General features: G+C 31.4%; 1 protein-coding gene across 1 annotated transcript in view; it reads left to right on the forward strand.

The window, feature by feature from the left end:
- Positions 1–21,253, forward strand: part of LOC126736988 (rho GTPase-activating protein 20-like) — a 200,992-nt gene that overhangs the window by 41,955 nt on the left and 137,784 nt on the right. The gene's annotated exons all lie outside the window — the stretch shown is intronic.

Consider the following 21,253-nt stretch of genomic DNA (forward strand, 5'->3'; position numbering starts at 1 on the left):
TAAATAAAACATACGTTCTTCTACTTCTACTACTTCTTCTACTCTCGGGTAACTTGTAACGTGGGATATTCTACAAGTTATTTCTTAAGGTATATCCGCAACCACTCTTTCATATTTGATACGGCGTTTATCATTTGAAATGGCAAAAAATGCCCGGACGCGCTCTGAATCGGTTGCTTTCGCGGATCGTTTTTCTTTTTTTTATTTTTTTTTGTCCGCGTATGCCTCCGTATATGGTAAATTGCCTTGATTACTAAATAAGTCTTGGGCATTTTGTTTTTTTGACTTTAAAAGATGTTTTTGTTATTTCTGGTGAAAACGCTTAAATAGGTGTCTAATTATTTTATTAGAAGAAGATGTGTTCCAAATTTCACGTTTCTAACTTGCTTGGTTTTAGAGATATGAGCACTTTTTGCCTAGGAATTTAATTAAAAAAATCATTTTTAATATTCAAGGTTAATTAATTAATTTTAAAATAATTTTTGGAAAAAACGCTGAAACAGGTATTCAATATTTTTATTAGAAGAATCTGAGTTTAAAATTTTACATCTCTAACTTGCTTGGTTTCAGAGATATGAGCATTTTGTCCCTTCATATAAAATAAAATTTATTTTTGAACTTTCAAGGTTAATTAATTAATTAAAAAATAATTTTTGGAAAAAACGCTGAAACGGATGTCCAATAATTTTATTAGAAGAAGCCGTGTTCTAAATTTCACATCTCTAACTTGCTTGGTTTCAGAGATATGAGCATTTTGTCCCTTCATATAAAATAAAATTTATTTTTGAAATTTCAAGGTTAATTAACTAATTAGAAAATATTTTTTGGAAAAAACGCTGAAGTAGGTGTCCAATAATTTTATTGGAAGAAGCTGTGTTTCAAATTTTACATCTCTAACTTGCTTGGTTTCAGAGAAATGAGCATTTTGTCCCTTCATATAAAATAAAATTTATTTTTGAACATTCAAGGTTTTTTATTTAATTAAAAAATAATTTTTGGAAAAAACGCTGAAATAGGTGTCCAATAATTTTATTAGAAGAAGTTGTGTTCCAAATTTCACATCTCTAACTTGCTTGGTTTCAGAGATATGAGCATTTTGTCCCTACATATAAAATAAAATTTATTTTTGAATATTCAAGGTTTTTTATTTAATTAAAAAATAATTTTTGGAAAAAACGCTGAAATAGGTGTCCAATAATTTTATTAGAAAAAGCTGTGTTTCAAATTTCACATCTCTAACTTGCTTGGTTTCAGAGATATGAGCATTTTGTCCCTACATATAAAATAAAATTTATTTTTGAACTTTCAAGGTTAATTAATTAATTAAAAAATGATTTTTGGAAAAAACGCTGTAATAGGTGTCCAATAGTTTTATTAGAAGAAGCTGTGTTTCAAATTTCACATCTCTAACTTGCTTGGTTTCAGAGATATGGGCATTTGGTTCCTAGGAATTTCATATAATATAAAATTTATGTTTCAACTTTCAAGGTTAATTAATTAATTAAAAAATGATTTTTGGAAAAAACGCTGAAACAGGTGTCCAATAATTTTATTAGAAGAAGCTGTGTCCCAAATTTCACATCTCTAACTTGCTTGGTTTCAGAGATATGAGCATTTTGTCCCTACATATAAAATAAAATTTATTTTTGAAATTTCAAGGTTAATTAACTACTTAGAAAATATTTTTTGGAAAAAATGCTGAAATAGGTGTCCAATAATTTTATTAGAAGAAGCTGTGTTCCAAATTTCACATCTCTAACTTGCTTGGTTTCAGAGATATGAGCATTTTGTCCCTTCATATAAAATAAAATTAATTTTTGAATTTTCAAGGTTAATTAACTAATAAGAAAATATTTTTTGGAAAAAATGCTGAAATAGGTGTTCAATAGTTTTATTAGAAGAAGCTGTGTTTCAAATTTCACATCTCTAACTTGTTTGGTTTTAGAGATATGAGCATTTGGTCCCTTCATATAAAATAAAATTTATTTTTAAACTTTCAAGGTTAATTAATTAATTAGAAAATATTTTTTGGAAAAAACGCTGAAATAGGTGTCCAATAATTTTATTAGAAGAAGCTGTGTTCCAAATTTCACATCTCTAACTTGCTTGGTTTCAGAGATATGGGCATTTTGTCCCTAGGAATTTCATATAAAATAAAATCTATTTTTGAACTTTCAAGGTTAATTAATTTATTAAAAAATAATTTTTGGGAAAAATGCTAAAATAGGTGTCCAATAATTTTTTTAGAAGAATTTCTGTTCAATATTTCACACCTCTAACTTGCTTGGTTTTAGAGATATGAGCATTTTGACCCTAGGATTACCGATTCAAACTTTCAAGATTAATTTTTCAATTTTATATCGATTTCATTAGACAAAAACCGCGTTCCAATATCCGAACCCTTTAACATTTCCAAACCGAATATCCCGGGCATAATTTAAACTTCTACGAACCGGCCACGGTTCAGGTTTTAATAAATAAAACAACCGTGAATTTCTCAAATACCATCGCCTGATAAAAAATAAAATTCCATATAATAATAGATTGCCGTGTTATTCGCGTTCCAGTTCCAATACCTTCACCGCCCTAGTAAACCGCCGGTACTATCTGTCAAACGGGTTTTTTTCCCTTTTGCTCTTTCTGACCCGTTTCCTTACACCATTAGTCATAAAACTGAGATAAAAAAAATGCAACAAGTTAGTTTCCTACAGTTGCCGTTGATCGTTTAGAATTTCTCGTAATAAATTGCATTCCCGTTCTTTGTTTAATAAATTCCCATTATTTCTTTACATAGAAGTCATGAGATTTTAAATGACAAATGACAGAAGACAAACGACAGATGACAGATGCATCCTCGAGTTAAATTCTTGAACAAACTTATCGTACCGCACTGTACGTCACTGTCCATTAAAACCACCTCCAAGAGATGATATGTGTGAATAACAATCGTAATGTGTGTGTATGCGTGATTAGAGTATTGTTACCGTCATTTTTCTCTCGGTAAATCTCATCTCTCTCTCTCTCGGCCTTAAAGGACACCCAACTCGACTCAAGGCAATAGATGGCGCGCGCATATTGTAATTTTTAAAAAATTATTATTCGCTTAGTCAGCATGAATCGAACGCGTCTAATTTATTTCCCAGTTTTGGTTTAATATACACACAAAACGACGCTAATGCGTTTGATTAAGGTGGAAAGTCAATCAATACATGAGAGAGAGACGCAGAAAAAAATTGGGCTTTTGTGAAATTAAACCATTACCATTGTCGGATCGGTTGGCTTATATCCGACCATTGGTGTGAAGTTAATTTGCCATTATTTCAATTTACCGTTGTCTATAGTTTCTATTTTTTTTTAGGGGATTTTGTGTCCTGAAAGTTCGTTTTCTGTATGCTTAATTAAACTAAGCCATTGTTAGGTTTAAGAAGGTTAGCACATATCGATTATGTTCCATTTTATTTTCGTCCATTGTTTAAGAGGCGATTGGTAACACTGTCTAGGACTGAAATTAGGATAAAGAAACATGTCTTTTCTTTAATTTATTTTTGACAGTTTAAATTTCGCGCCAATATTTCGAGCGGGTGGGCATTACTGTCCAACTTATTATTACTGTCTTATCTGTCAGATGTTTGACATGTGTCAATATTTTTAAGTTTAACTTAATTTTTTCCAAAAATGTTTGTTTGAGCTTATTTTACTTCGAAATCATAATTCATTATTTCACACGTTTTTCTGTACGTTGCCGTAATCAAATTTAACAATTTGACGTGAAAAATGAATAAAATAGCAATCCTTTAAAAAGAAAAATTATTTTAATCCAAATTAAAAAATTCGTAAGAAATATAAATCAAGAACAATTTATTTAAAACTCCTTTTTATTTATGTTTTAATTAAATGCAGCTTTTTGCTAAATAAAGATATTATTATTATTATTATTATTATTACTTTTTGTAATTGTAAAATAATTTTTTTGTTTTTTTTTGTGGAGTTGGTATTTGGGCATCCATGACGTAAAGTTTTTAATCCTTACTATTATTTGATTGAATGATTTTTCATTCATTTCAATTTAATTTAAATATTTCGAATTTTGCGGCACTATTTAGAGGTAATTGGCATCAATGTCTAGAACTGAATATATGACTTGATCTTAAATTTGTTGTTTTTTCTTGTAGTTGCTACTTATCCGCTAGTACGACATCCTTGACATATACAAAAAGCGTATTAATTTTTGGATGAAAATGAACAAACATGGATTTTATTCAAATTATTTTTGACACTTTAAATTTCGCGCCATTATTTCGAGGCAGTTGGCATTGCTGTCCAGGACTGTCTCTTGTCTTATCTGTCAGATGTTTAACAGATAAGGTTAACTTTATTTTTTCCAAAAAAGTTTGTCTGAGCTTGTTTTATGTAATTGTTCTCAATCATAACTTTTACATGTTGACGTTATCAAATTTAATAATTTGAACTAAAATACAAATAAAATAGTAATCATGGTTTATATCGTGTATAAGGCGCCGCCATTTTGTTGGTTTTTTTCAGTTGGTATCTATTTTTAATTTGACATTCTTGACGTTCAATTTTCATTTTTGGTGCCATTGTTTAAGGGCGGTTGGCAACACTGTCTAGACTTCACTGACTATCACACTTGTCTTGTTTATCAGTTGTGTGACAGATGATAATTTTGTTGTTTTTTTGTGTAGTTACTACTAATGGCGTATGCAAACAACTTATAATTTTTTTGATTTTTCGTTCATATAATTTGATTAACAAAGTAAAGTCAAAATTAAGAAACATGTACTTAGTTCAATTTAGTTTTGACACATTAAATGTCGCTCCTTTATTTAGAGTATAGTGGCATTGTATAGGACTGTCACTTGCCTTGTGTGTCAAATGTATTTGTTTTTTTTGTAGGTGTTACATATCCGCCATATGACATCCATGACGTACATACGCAAAAAATTTATTCATTATTTTAATTATTAGTATTAATTGATTAATTGTGTAAAATTAAAATTTGAAAAAATATATATATATTTTGTTCGATTTAATTAAGATAATTTCAATTTCGCGCCATCATTTAATTATTTATAGACAGTTGGCATCACTGTCCACTTTTCTTGCCCGTCAAATATGTTTTAATGTTCTTAAGGTTAACTCTATTTTTTCCGAAATTGGTGTTTTGCCTTAATTCCTCCTCTACAATTAATATTTACCTATTTTAAAAAATCCTATTACAAGAGATCAATTTCTTTTTTTTTCTCGGTTGGTACCTATCCACCATTTTGAATTGACATTGATAACAGTATGTCAAATTCAAAATGACGCTTGTATATGCCTTTGCACTGGATTCCCACATTTTTTTCTGTCATTAAAACTAATCAACTACTGGTACTACTATGATTCCACATAATAATAATAACAACAATTTCAAGGACAACCGAGGCGACAAGAAGTGGTGACCCAAGAAAGGAAATACAGGGTGTCGCTTCGCTCATTATTAATTGCTTTTCAGATTATCATTATTATTACTGGTTTTACTCGGATACCTCTTTTTATAGCGTGTTTCTATCAGTGTTTATTATAAGTCCCCATAAGCCTCTCCCTCCTCTCCAGTTTATTTTTTAAAATACCGCAATTTTTTTGTCTTGTGATCTTTAAAGATATTTCTTCGCCACATATATATAAGATCATAATTTCATCTGAAATTCCTTCAAATACAGTTCCAACTATAAAGTGGTTCTTGATCAAGTACGTGCCGCTTTCCATCTAGAACGTTCAAATATGCTTAGAATTTGAACCGGTGCCGCGCTTATCCCATCATCTCGAAATGAAAAATTCCTTCCGCGAATTGATAAATTTCATATTTTCGTTACGATTTGACCAGGAAACCCTTTGAATTCCCGATAAATCGTAATCGTACGCTAATTACAGCTTTTAACAGGAATTCCGAATGTGGCGAAATTAATGTAATCTGAAACACCTGGCGCACAAACAAAAACCAAAGAAATATGAGAATATTGCACACCGATTGCGTTACGTCTGTAAGTTATTCTAGCAATAAAATTGACTTGAGCGGATTTAATTGTACAATTATGAAATTATGCGGCAACTCTACAAATTCGTCCATCTTGCACAATAATATTCTGCCATCTTTGTCTTCTCAACTGTCAAATAGTGAATTTATTAGGGGTCTAGGTTTTATCATATTTAAATCGTCGCATTTATTGATATTCTCATTAAAAAGTGTTGCCAACTACTTTTAACTGATAGCGCGGAATTCAATTTCGCTTAAAAAAATGTCTGCCATCTGTCAAAAAAATGTGACAAGTGACAGTGCTACCAACAGCTTCTCTATACTGGCGCGAAATTCAAAATAACAAAATTAAATTGAACACAATTTAATACTGGGACTTAAAAAATTTAATCACTTCGTGCATACGTCATGGATGTCAAATTAGAGGGTAAGTACATTCATTTTATCGGTAAGACAAGTGACAGTCGAGGACCGTGTTACCAATTGCCTCTTTAAGTGCCTGAATTATGTTAAATATTATACTAATCTGTGTCACATTTAAATATCGCACCTAATTATACCCATCTTATAGAGTTCGATCCTACATTAACTAGGTACTAAGTTTACCACAAAACTCGCGGACATGTGCATTTTATTACTCTCTACCTATTTGAAATACAGTATAGCCAGGCAGCGTTGTCAACCATCAAATAATGCCCTAAGTAATGGCGCGACATTCAAAATATCAAAAATAAATTGTACCCATTCATCAAATATTGCTAAAAATTAATAAAGTGATAGGCAATAGGTGCAAGTTTTAATAAAATATAAATACTCATTTATTTCCCAATTTAATATGGACCTAGGTATAATTGAGTATAATTTAATCATGCCCTAGATTACTCTCTTCTTTAGTAATCTGCGAGAGTATCATCCAGTTTTGTAAATTAATAGCTAAAATATGATTTTTTCAAAAAACCACTTCAAAAGGCTCTATTTACCGTGTAAATTCTATATGATTTGTTCTATTTTTGAATAGCAATACAATGTTAAAAAAAAATTCCCATATTCCCAATAGTTTTTGAAAAAATAAGGAAAAACTGCTAAGAGGTTTTTCCCAGTGTTCCGGAAAAGTGTTGGAATTAAAAATTATTTTCCTATTGCATCTGATGCGCTTTGATATTCCAAACAACTTTTATTTAAACAATTTTTTTCTACAACCAATAGTTTTCCAGAAAAAAAATAGAAACCAAAATTATGAACTTTTTTCCAGGGGTAACCCTTTGGAGTTTTTGAGGGAGATTTTGGAAAATTGGGAATAACTTTCTTTAGGTACATTTTTCCAAAAAGGTTTATAAGACTTTTTTGATGTTTTTTAAGTGATTAATTCGTTTTCAAAAAAAAATCAATATTTTTTTTTCCAAATTTTTCATTCAAAATTTTTCCAATTTTTTAAAAATCCTCCATAACTCCTTTATTTTGAGGTTTACGACTAAATATTATTCTATATGATTTGTTCTATTTTTGATAGGGAATTCAACGCTAAAAGAATATTTTCCATATTCCCAATAGTTTTCGAGAAAATGAAGGAAAACTGTTGAGAGGTTTTTCCCAATTTTCCGGAAAAGTGTTAGAACTAAAAATTATTTTTCTATTGCGTCTGATGCGCTTTGACATTCCAAACAACTTTTATTTAAACAATTTTTTTCTACAACCAATAGTTTTCTAGAAAAAAAAATAAAAACCAAAATTATGAACTTTTTTCCAGGGGTACCCCTTTGGAGTTTTTGAGGGAGACTGGAAAATTGGGTATAACTTTCTTTAGGTACATTTTTTCAAAAAGGTTTATAAGACTTTTTTGATGTTTTTTAAGTGATTAATTCGTTTACAAAAAAAATTATTTTTTTCAATATTTTTTTTTCCAAATTTTTAATTCAAAATTTTTCCCAAATTTTTTAAAAATCCTCCATAACTTTTTTATTTTGAGGTTTACGACTAAATATTACTTTATATGATTTGTTCTATTTTTGATAGAGAATTCAACGCTAAAAGAATATTTTTCATATTCATAATAGTTTTCGAGAAAATGAAGGAAAACTGTTGAGAGGTTTTTCCCAATTTTCCGGAAAAGTGTTAGAACTAAAAATTATTTTTCTATTGCGTCTGATGCGCTTTGATATTCCAAACAACTTTTATTTAAACAATTTTTTTCTACAACCAATAGTTTTTATAAAAAAAAATAAAAACCAAAATTATGAACTTTTTTCCAGGGGTACCCCTTTGGAATTTTTGAGGGAGACTGGAAAATTGGGTATAACTTTCTTTAGGTACATTTTTCCAAAAATGTTTATAAGACTTTTTTAATGTTTTTTAAGTGATTAAATCGTTTCCAAAAAAATTAAATTTCAAATTTTTTTTTCCCAAATTTTTCATTCAAAATTTTTCCATTTTTTTAAAAATTCTCCATAACTCTTTTATTTTGAGGTTTACTACTAAATATTATTCTATATGATTTGTTCTGTTTTTGATAGTGAATTTAATGCTAAAATAAAATTTTCAATATTCTCAATAGTTTTCGAAAAAATAAGGAGAAACTGCTAAGAGGTCTTTCCCAATTTTCCGGAAAAGTGTTAGAATTAAAAATTATTTTTCTATTGCGTCTGATGCGCATTGACATACTGAACAACTTTTGATTAAACCAAAATTATGAACATTTTCCCATAGGTACCCCTTTGGATTTTTTGAGAAACACTTTCTTGGGTATAACTTTTTTTACGAACTATTTCTGAAGTAAATAAATGAAGAAGTTTCAATATTATGGATTTTCAGGATTAATCCCGGAATCGATCTTCTAATCCATACGTCACAGTTGTCAAATTAAAAATGGCGGATAGGTACCAACTGGACAAAAAAAAAACGCTCTTATTAACAGCATTAAACATGATTTTTTTTTGTTTTTTTTTACGTCAAATGTTTAAATTTGTTGACGTCAACCTGTACAAACAACGCGTAAATTATTTATAATTACCCAGTAAAACGAGCTCAAAACAGAAGAATTTACCTTGAAAACAATGACATCTGTCGAATGTTTGACAGTCCTGATTAGTGCTAGCGATTGCCTCTAAATTATGGCGCGAAATTCAAAATATCATAATTAATTTCAGCATAATACATGATTTTGTTTTATAAATTTTAATTTTAAAAGTTAATAAGCTTCTTGCATACGTCACGGATGTGAAATTAAAAATCACCTACTGAGGAAAAAATGAACAAAATGGCGCCGCTTTATACACGATATAAATTTTTAATGGTTGCTGTTTGACATATAAATTTGATAACGTTAATATACAGAAGTGGAATAATGTGTCAATCAATTATAATGTCCACGGGAGACCAACATTTTTGGAAAAAATTAAGTGTTTCCTCTAAATAAAGGCACGAAATCCGAAATAACAAAATTAAATTGAACTAACGGGGAAATAATTTAATTAAATAATACTGAGAATCAAAAAGTTTACGTCACACTGGACATGTGTGACACAAAAAACTTACATCTTATAGGTAAGTCAAGTGACAATCCTAGACAGTGCTACCAACTGCCTCTTTAAAGTATCTGGAAAAAATAAAACAATATACACTAAACAAACTAATCTATATTTTCTTTAAAATCAGCTTAATATAAAAAAATAATAAACATTAGTTCGATTAAACTTTTGATGGTCTCTAGAATTTGCCACGGTCTATCTCTGTTTATCTTGTATTAGATAGATCTCTTGGTATTCATCAGTGTGCAAACCAGTGCATGTCAAACTTTTTTTATTTATAAAATGCTTTATATTTTAAAATATACAAGGAGTAGAATAGTAGAAAAATAGAAAGAACAATTCATTTATTAGTAAATTAAAAAATAAATCTCATTAAATTATTTTCTTATTAATTTAAATGAAAATTTAGGTATCTGTTATATTAGATTAAATTTTCAGCTTTGTTAGGCAATTTTTTAGTGTTTGGCGCGAAATTCAAAATATGATAATTTATCAAATATGCAAGAATTGGAAAGTTAATCAGCTTTTGACATGCGTCACAGAGGTCAAATTAAAAATGGCGGATCGGTGCCAACTGAAGAACAAATAAACAAAATGACGACGCCATGACATATGCCGACGCTATATGGTTTTATGTAAATGCTGACAGTCCTAGCCAATGTTACCAATTGCTTCTACTAAAACATTCAAAATATCAAAGATAAATTGGACAAAATAAATGTGTATATTTTTTAATGTTCATTTTAATTTTACTTAATTGATCAAATAATAGTAAGAATCAAAAAAATTAATACGTTTCTTGCGTAGGACATCGATGTCACATCCATCATACATTTGAGAATTAAGGCAAATGATAATCCTTGACAGTGTTACCAATTGCCTCTAAATGGGTCCAATATAATAATATAAACTACTTTAAATACGTCATTACTGTGCAAAGCGACCATTTTGTTGACTCGTGACGCTTTTTACGAAATTCTTAAACGCCTCTTTTACAATTTTTTTGTTTCAACTCTGTCAACCCTTTTGACACTTGTACAATAAAAAACATAAACGAGCATGGGATCAATTTAATTAATTAAATTCTTATATTGGGTGGTATACAAATGGAAAAAAACCTCCTTTTTAGCCGATTTTCAAGATATGCTAAAAATTAAGAAATTATCCTTGGAAGCTGCAAAAACCGCCTCCTATAACGCATATTTTCATCTCCGTCACTGTGTACGATGGTTCGCATCTAATATGCCCGTCACCGTATAGATGCTTATTAGCCCTAATTAACCTATTAAAGCGGCCAAGCGCGGTCATAAAACCGCGCATTTACTGTTCCACTCGTTCACCCAATAAAAAAATAATAAAATGTTATAATTAGGAGACGATCGTTCTACGTTATAACCCCTATATCCGAGACGACGAGATCCTGATAGGAGCAGATATACGTAAACGATGAAATTCCATGTTTGTTTGGCGATCTTAAGATAGAGAAGGAGAGATGGGGTATATGTGTCATCCGCTTAAGTATTAACTAAAAACCGTTGTTGATTTTTCTGCAATAACAAATATGCCCTCCATAAACAGGTGTCAACGCTACTCAGACTAATTTAAATTTTTACATAAGTAATCGCTAGTGCGGAATTTAAAGAAACCATTGTGGACGTCCAGGCGTGCGGTCCCATATATGGGGCCCCACCGGTAATAACTTGCACTTGCTCCTTTTTATATACGGAAAGTTATGTTTCGGTCAGGCGAGGAGTAATGTTCAAGGTGCGTTTTAACCGTAAAATTCATTGTAAGGGGGGAATATTACGCATAACTAGCAACAATAAAATTCTCTTTAAATAATAAAATCTTCGTATTTATTAATAGTCTAGTAAGGAGTATACTTCTAGTCTTATTGATGCAATAATTATAAGTCAGCTATAGCTCAATGTTAACCTATAAAGCTAATTTATATACAAGGATTTCATAAATATTAATACATACCTACCAAATTATCATTGAACTAATAACTAATTATTTATCCAACATCTTACAGACACCACAAGGTACTTACAACTAAAGGATAACGTCTACCGAAAATCTACAAAGTAACATAACATCAATATTAGACAAATCATAACCAATGAAAAATAGAAAGCAAAAAGTACGCGTAGATAAAGCGTTTTCTAGTACGAGAATGTGATTCATAGTAATCTCTTTTATATTTATTAAATCTATTTGACATATATGGTAGTGTTTCAGATTCTCATATGCAATCATATGCTGACGACACACAAATTACTTGTGATTCTTGTGAGCCTGATACTGGTGTGACATCTTTGAATCATGTTTTAGAGTCTGTTATCACAGTTCGAGGATACACGCTTCAAAAACTGCCGTACTATTATTCTCTTATGAAAATCGTTGTGCTGTATTGCAGCAACTTCTAAGGACGTTATCAAAATGTACAAACAATGATACTTGGATACACATCTAAGATTTAGAAAGCATGTAAAAATTTTTTAAAAAAACATAAAAATGAAAACACCTTATGCAAATTAATTCATATTTCAAAATAAGGAGAAAACTAAGTGAGTTTTTGATATTGTCATTCTTAACTACTGTAGTTTTGTATTTTCCCTGTTTGGATGCACCTTGAATCACTTCCAGGTAGTTAAAATCACTTTTGGGTGATTTTTTAGCATTTTAGGCCTGAAAGAACTTGAAAATGTTTTAACTGCCTGGAAGGAAAAAAAACTGACCTTAAAGAGTTAAAAACTGGCTTCAATTGCCTAGAAAGAGTGTCCAGTTCTTCTCAGAGTAATTTCGAATCACTTCCAGGCAGTTGAAGTCACTTTTAAGCGTTGTAGGCTTCATAGAACTTAAAAATGTTTCAACTGCCTGGAAGGAAGAAAAAATGACTTTAAAAAGTTGAAAACTGGCTTCAAAACGCCTGGAAGCAGTATATAATTTTTGACGGAGTAATTTAGAATTACTTCCAGGTAGTTGAAGTCACTTTTAAGCGTTGTACGCCTCACAGAACTTAAAAATGTTTCAACTGCCTGGAAGGGAGAAAAAATTACCTTAAAAGGTAGAAAAGTGATTTCAAATGCCTGGAAGTAGTATATGTTTTTTGGCGAAGTAATTTTGAATTACTGTCATGAATTTAGAGTTATTTTTGAGTGATTTTTGAGCGTTTTAGGCCTCATAGAACTTGAAAATGTTTCAACTACCTGGAAGAAAAAATAACTGACTTTAAAGAGTTGAATACTGGCTTTGAATGCCAAGAAGGAGTGTCTAGTTCTTCTCAGAGTAATTTAGAATCACTTCCAGGCAGTTGAAGTTACTTTTAAGCATTGTAGACCTCATAGAACTTGAAAATGTTTCAACTGCCTGGAAGAAAGAAAAACTGACTTTAAAAAGTTCAATACTGGCTTCAAATGCCTGGAAGAAGTGTCTAGTCTTCTCAGACTAATTTCAAATCATTTCCAGGCAGTTAAAGTCACTTTTGAGTAATTTTCAAACGTTTTAGGCCTCAAGGAACTTAAACATAATACAACTGCCTTGAATATGTAGAAAAAAAAATGATTTTAAAGCCTTAAAAACAGGCTTTAACTGCCTGGAAGGTATATCTAGTTTTTGTTAGAGCAATTTTGAATTACTTCCAGGTAGTTGAAGTCACTTTTAAGCGTTGTAGGCCTCATAGAACTTAAAAATGTTTTAATTGCCTGGAAGGAAGAAAAAATTACTTTAAAAAGTTGAAAACTAGCTTCAAATACCTGGAAGCAGTATATATTTTTTGACGAAGTAATTTTGAATTTCTCTGAGGCATTTGAAGTCACTTTTGAGTGATTTTTGAGCGTTTTAGGCCTTAAAGAACTTAAAAATGTTTCAACTGTCTGGACGGAAGAAAAACTGACTTTAAAGAGTTGAATACTGGCTTCGAATGCCTGGAAGGCGTGTCTAGGTCTTCTCAGACAAATTTCGAATCACTTCCAGGCAGTTCAAGTCACTTTTAAGCGTGTTAGGCCTTATAGAACTTAAAATTGTTTTAACTGCCTGGAAGAAAGAAAAAATGACTTTAAAAAGTTAAAAACTAGCTTCAAAATGCCTGGAAGCAGTACATATTTTTTACGGAGTAATTTTGAATTATTTTCAGGCATTTGAATTCACTTTTGAGCGTTTTAGGCCTTAGAGAACTTAAAAATGTTTCAACTGCCTGGACGGAAGAAAAACTGACTTTAAAGAGTTGAAATCTTCTTCCACTGCGGCTTCTACGTCCTGCCTGATCCTGTTAACTCTCACCAGTTCTTCGTCTTTGACCTTTAATTGTCGGTGCACTTGTTTTAGTTCATCCTAGAAATAATTGAGACAGTCAATAATTATTTAATACGTGCGAAAACTAAATTCTTCATTAAAATGATTTATTTTATTAATGTGGTACGCCACTGAACAGTTGTGTTCAAAAACTGTTATGTCGCTATGGCAACGGGTGTCTTAGAGCCAATAAGGACGAAGGGAAGGTGGAGCTGCCATGGGCGTACCCAAAAAAAAAACCTTCCTAAAATATTGAAAATGCTATAGTATTTAATTTAATAAGGTATTTTTCATTCAGGCTCTTGAAGAACTCAAGAGAATTGAATATTTGATCAACTGTCCCGGCAGATGGATTTCTAACAGTTTTCTTGGATCTTTATTTTTAAACAGACAAGAGAAAATATTCCAAAAAATACCTGGAACAATACTTTTGTGTCAGAATTTCCCACTTTTCCAGGGATTTACTATTTATTTCTTTGTTAATTTTTATTTATTAAGGAAATTACAACCGTTATCCCCAATTAAGAACGAATACCTACTTTATAAAGCAATTTATTTTTACCCCTATGCCTAGAAGGAGCGTCTAGTTCTTCTCAGAGTAATTCCGAATCACTTCCAGGCAGTTGAAGTCACTTTTAAGCGTTGTAGGCCTCAAAGAACTTGAAAATGTTTCAACTGCCTGGAAGGAAGAAAAACTGACTTTAAAAAGTTGAAAACTGGCTGCAGCTGCCTAGAAGGAGTGTCCAGTTCTTCTCAGAGTAATTTCGAATCACTTTCAGGCAGTTGAAGTCACTTTTAAGCGTTCTAGGCCTCATAGAACTTGAAAATGTTTCAACTGCCTGGAAGGAAGACAAAATTACTATAAAAAGTAGAAAACTAGCTTCAAAATGCCTGGAAGCAGTATATATTTTTTGGCGAAGTAATTTTGAATTACTGTCATGCATTTAAAGTCACTTTTAAGTATTTTTAAGCATTGTAGGCCTCATAGAACTTGAAAATGATTCAACTGCCTGGAAGGAAGAAAAAATGACTTTAAACAGTTGAAAACTGGCTTCAAATGCCTAGAAGGAGTGCCTAGGTTTTCTCAGAGTAATTTCGAATCACTTCCAAGCAGTTGAAGTCACTTTTAAGCGTTGTAGGCCTCATAGAACTTAAAAATGTTTCAACTGCCTGGAAGAAAGAAAAACTGACTTTAAAAAGTTCAATACTGGCTTCAAATGTCTGGAAGAAGTGTCTAGTCTTCTCAGACTAATTTCAAATCATTTCCAGGCAGTTAAAGTCACTTTTGAGTAATTTTCAAACGTTTTAGGCCTCAAGGAACTTAAACATAATACAACTGCCTTGAATAAGTAGAAAAAAATTGATTTTAAAGCCTTAAAAACAGGCTTTAACTGCCTGGAAGGTATATCTAGTTTTTATTAGAGCAATTTTGAATCACTTTTAAGCGTTGTAGGCCTCATAGAACTTAAAAATGTTTCAACTGCCTGGAAGGAAGAAAAAATTACTTTAAAAAGTTGAAAACTAGCTTCAAATGCCTGGAAGCAGTATATATGATTTGACGAAGTAATTTTGAATTTCTCTGAGGCATTTGAAGTCACTTTTGAGTGATTTTTATGCGTTTTAGGCCTTAAAGAACTTAAAAATGTTTCAACTGTCTGGACGGAAGAAAAACTGACTTTAAAGAGTTGAATACCGGCTTCGAATGCCTGGAAGGCGTGTCTAGGTCTTCTCAGACAAATTTCGAATCACTTCCAGGCAGTTAAAGTCACTTTTCAGTAATTTTTAAAGGTTTTAGGCCTCAGGGAACTTGAAAATAACCCAACTGCCTGGAAGAAAGAAAAAATTACTCAAAAAGGTTGAAAACTGGCTTTAAATGCCTGAAAGCAGTATATATGTTTTAACGGAGTAATTTTGAATTATTTTTAGGCATTTGAAGCCACTTTTGAGCATTTTAGGCATCATAAATCTTAGGAATGCGTCGACTGTCTGCAAGGAGGAAAGAAATTGACTGGTTTAAATTGCTTAGGAGTCCTTCTCATCATTTTCAGAATTATAGTCTTCTTAAAATCGCTCGATGCGATTCCTGGAGCCTCATCCTGTATTCCAGTAATATTTATGGCAAATTAAATGGAATGTAATATGGCTCCATTTCATTACAAACAATGAATTTTCTTTTCTCTACGCCAATGAAAAGGGAGTATCACTACAGAGCGCTGTAATAAATTCATAGTTGACAATGGGATCTTAAGATAGAAAGGAGTGCCCCGCATAAGACTTTAATATGCACTTTGGAACGCATACATATATGAGCTATGATGATGATTATGGTGTGTGTATGTACTGTTTATTACATTCAGGGTTTCTTTTTTTTTTTGGTCCTTCGAGCATCATAATGGGACATTCTGCAAACACTCTTAATAGTAAGGGGACATATGCATAAAAGGGCCGTTTCAGCTAATTCAGATTTTAGCAGGAAAAAAAAACAGAAACAGGTTTTTAAAATATCTGCGTCCGTTCTATGGCAATTTGCATTAAAATATCGACGACGATCGCAGCAAGAGTGGAAGAGAGATAGAGACGGCCGCTCTAGCGTTTCCCATGCATACTAATGAAAATATTATAGGAGCGAATTAACTCGCCGGTCATTTTTACGACTTTGTTGCTCTACATACTATACGGTTAACGCTTTTATTAAATTCTAATAAAAGTTTATGAGCTTCGAGTTGGTATTATCCGCGGTTTGCAAAGTTGAAATTGCTACGCTCGATGCGGTTTTTTTTCTTAAAAAAAAAAAATGATGCAAATTGAATTGTCGGCTCGTTCTGCTATAGATGTCACGATTTCTAATCGTAACATATTATTATGCTTCGTAGTATTAAAGATACACAGGAATAAAATAAGTTACTTCTTTATTCAAGGCAATTGGAGGGTTAGAAACTGTCAGAAAGCATGTTATAAGGGCAGGAAGACAGAGAAATAACTGCCTGGAATTAAATATTTTTTATTCCACGCAATTGACGAATAATTCTACAGTTTTTTAACACAGGATTTAATTATTATAATATATTAAAATGCTAATTTAAAAAAATGACTTTAAATTCCCGAAGTACATACAAAAAATTAATGCAAATTCCAAAATAAAAAATTATTCAAAAATACCTGGAAAAAAAAATTATCACGAATTTAAAACTTGAAAAACCGCAATTCAGACAGGAATAACGTAAGTTTTGTGGAATTCGTAATATTCCCTCATATTTTCCAGGGAATGCAAATAAATTACCGTGTCTTATCGACATCTTTTAAGCATATTCTTAATGGAATTAATACTTGGAAGCCTTACAAAAATTTAAATAAAACTCCTTCAAATACCTGAAAAAAAGCCTTGAAATGCCTGAAAGAAATAATTAATGGCTCTAAATGACTGGAAAAAAAAACAAGAATTTTACTTGAACTGTCTGAAAAATAGAAAAAATTAAATAAAATGCCTGGGAAAAAGGACAAACGGCTAAAAGAGATAAAAAAATTGGCCGTAATACTTGGAAGAAATTGCTTTTAACTGACATTGTTTACAATACTTCAAATAAAACCGATTTTATTTCCAGACTTTTTTGTTTTCTTCCAGGATGTTCAAGTAAAAAAAATCCAGGTCTTTCGATCTGTTATTTAACTCTTCCAGACATTACAAATGCCTTCAGGTATAGCCTGGAAAAAACAGTTTTGCCTGGAAGAAATAAGAAATGTTTTTAAATGTCTTTATTTTACTAAAAACTATTTGGAAGAAAAAAAAATGCGTTGACATTTAGACCAATTTAAGATATTTAGCCATTTTGCTTTGTTCCCAGGAATTTTTCCAGGCATTTAAAGCTATTCTTTTCTTTTTCCGAGCATTTGAAGGATTTTTTCTTTTTTTCATTTGAATTTTTACATTTATATGGTCCTTTAAGTCGAAAACTAAAATTTTAATTTTTTTTGAAATGTTGGAATGACTGAAAAAAACAAGAATCTTACTTGAACTGTCTAAAAAACAGAAAAAATGGAATAAAATGCCTGAGAAAAAAAAAACGGCTGAAAGAGATTAAAAAATTGGTCATGATGCCTGGAAGAAATTACATTTAACTGAATTGTGAATACTTCAAAAAAAACCGATTTTGTTTCCAAGATTTTTTTATTTTCTTCTAGGCTGTTCAAGTAAAATTTAAAAAAATCCAGGCCTTTTGATATATTATTTGACTCTTCCAGGCCTTACAAATGCCTTGAGAAATAGCCTGGAAAAACCAGTTTTACTTAAACTGCCTGGAAGATATACGATATGCTTTCAAATGCATGAAAAAAAATTATTTCGTTTAAACTATTTGGAAGAAAATACGTTGACATTTAGACCATTTTGTGACATTTATCCATTTTTCTTTGTTCCCAAGAAATTCCACTTAAATTCAATTTTTTCCAGGCATTAGAAGCCATTCTTTCCTTCTTCCGATCATTTGAAGGAATTTTTTCTTTTGGATTTTTACATTCTTATGGTCCTTTGAGTCGAAATTACAACTTACAACCAACAATTTTAGTTTTTTGTTTGAAATGTTGTCTGTTTTACATAGTGTTGATCCCTTCAATTGGATAACTCGATTATTTTGTTTATTTTTAACTAATATTGAACCTTTGAGCCCAATCCATCATTTTCTTACAATTGAAAAAATACTCATTGAAATTCGTCTAGCAACTGGATTTTTTTTGCATTTTTCTTGGTTCTTCGAATCGGATCTATGACTTGTTTTCCATTAACATTCGTAGTTGTTAATGCATTTTTAAACTTTTGAGCTGATAGTGATGAAAATTGAAAATATTTTTTTCAAATAAAACCTGGTCTACTTTAGTCATAGTTTTGGTCCTTTGAGCCGAATTTCCAACTGCTCATCCCTTAGAACTGCTAAATATGTACTGATTTTTGTACCTTTAATTAAATAACGAGTTCTTCTGGTTAACTTATAGATTCCCCGCTTAGTATATGCATAACCTTGCACGGAAGGTTAATCGCTCTAAGCGTATCTAAAAAACCGTTAGACTATCAATAAAACGGCAGATTAAGTGGCAGTTTAAGCGACAATTATCCGGCAACCGGTATCTTATGGATTTTTGCACTTTTCACACATGAATTGCCAGTGTTTTGATTGACCCCGAGTTAACTTGAAACCCGTTTAATTCGAAAACAAACAGGTAATCCATTTCGATTAAGAGGAAACCTGTTAGTGGGTGGGTAATACGGTTTAAGTGCCGACCTGTTATCAGTGCCGAAGATCGTCCACCTAATAACACCAATTAATTTGAAACCGCTCGGAAAAGTCATTTATCCCTAGTCGTTTATCTTTTGCCGCCATCGCCTTTAAGTTTAACTATCGATACTAAATATGGTAGCGGGCAACCAGGGAGGGATTAACTATTTAGAACTAATTGATTTCAGTATTATTTATGTATTAAAATGGGCAGGGAATCTCCTTATTTAATTTCCTTATGTAGTGCGTGGGACGGGCGTGCATTAAAAGTTTCCTTAAAGTACGTTGACACCATTGTAAAATAAAAAAAATTACTCCGGAACTATGTATGTATATATATAAAAAGGTATTGTCGTCGGCGCATTGCCTTGTTTAAAAGTCACATCGAATGTATGTATGTACATTGAAATTGTCGTTTTGTCGCTTCCTACCATTGTTCCTATGATTTAAGGTATTATTTCCATAATATCCCCGAGGCGATTTAATAACACTGAGAGTAAGAAAGTGTAAAATAACTGAAAACTGTTGAAGTCAAGCACGTTAGTTTGTAGGGTTAATGAGGTTCGTTTATTGGAAAATAGCAACCATTAAGCAATTGGAGATCCAATGGCAATTCCCTTTTGGATATAGGTACATACTGTCTATTTAAATGACATCCGAAAATGATCCAAATGATGTCCAATGAATATCCAATGGATAGTCGACCGTCACGCTCTTGGATGTCCATTTGGAATACATTATTTGCCCCATAATGGACACGTCTTGTTTGGACCAGTTTTGGATACATTCTCTTAATAGGTCCAAAACTCGGAAAATTTTCTTAAATGGGTTTCGTAATTAAAAACATATAGCAAAAATAAATTGATTCTCTATTATTGTTCATTTTGAAATATTAATTACGACTGATTTGATTAATATTAAAATATTGAAACGTAGGGATGTACTCGGAAAATGAATAATCTTATACTTTGGAGGTCGATAACTCGGGTTCTCTTTGCACTATTTGGAGAATTCTAACGGTTTTCACTTAGTTTCGTCCTTCTGAATCCAACGAGACCATCTTCAAGGTCGTAGCTTTCATATTAACCGAGATCTCGCATTTTTAGAGTCCATTTTTGGGCTCAAAAACGAGGTCGAAAAAATGAATTTTTCTGAATTTTCAGAGTGCCTTCATTCCCTTATTTCTGATCGAATCTTGGTATAACCCGGTGTTTTCGTAATGTAGGTGTTTCGTCCTCCTGAATCCAACGAGATCATCCTGAAGGTCGTAGCTTCTATATTAGCCGAGATCTCGTATTTGTAGAGCCCATTTTTGGGCTCAAAAACGAAGTCGAAAAATTGCAACTCGATATCTTTGCAACTCGATATCTCAGCTTCTATGGGCACTATCGAGAAAATTCCAACGGTTCTGTTTTAGTTTCGTCCTTCTGAATCCAATGAGTCCATTCACAAGGGCATGGCTGTTATCTCGAATTTTAGGTCCCATTTTTTAAATCAAGAATTAACGAAATTTCTAACGTAATTGTCAAAAACTCAATTTTTCTTGTCAAATCGTCAAATTTTAAAATTTATCAGCAATTTAGCAATTTTTTAAGCATTTTTTTAATTGCCTGAAAAACAAAAAAAAATCAAAGAACTGGACTATTTCAATTATCCTCCCCATAAGAACCGTGCTCTCTTCGTGAAAATTATATATTTTTAACAAATTGATCAACTTAAACAAAATTACTTGAATCGTTGCATTTATTAAAATGTTGTCATTAATTTCAGCACCTTTCAAGGCTAAAAATTGTACAGTAGAATGCGCTCAAGTGTCTCCTACAAGAGACACCAAGAATTTTGAAAAGGTTTTTGACATACGGGCAAATATGTCCGTTTGGTCCGGTAAAATTTTAAAAAAACTTCACAGTCTTTCCTAAGTTTTCTGGAATAATTAAAGTTTTAAAAACTACGAATTTTTTTAAAATGTTTGACTATTTTTTTAAAATATGAACAAAGATATATTGGATGGTCCAGTAAAAATGTCCAAAAATCTGAAATTAATGTATAAGGTGATGTTATAATGTTTTTCAATTTTCTAAAGAAGCTGATAAAATTTGAGCAGCATTAAAAAATGGACAGTATAATTT

The sequence above is a fragment of the Anthonomus grandis genome, chromosome 6 (assembly GCF_022605725.1).
Source record: "Anthonomus grandis grandis chromosome 6, icAntGran1.3, whole genome shotgun sequence".
NCBI lineage: Eukaryota > Metazoa > Arthropoda > Insecta > Coleoptera > Curculionidae > Anthonomus > Anthonomus grandis.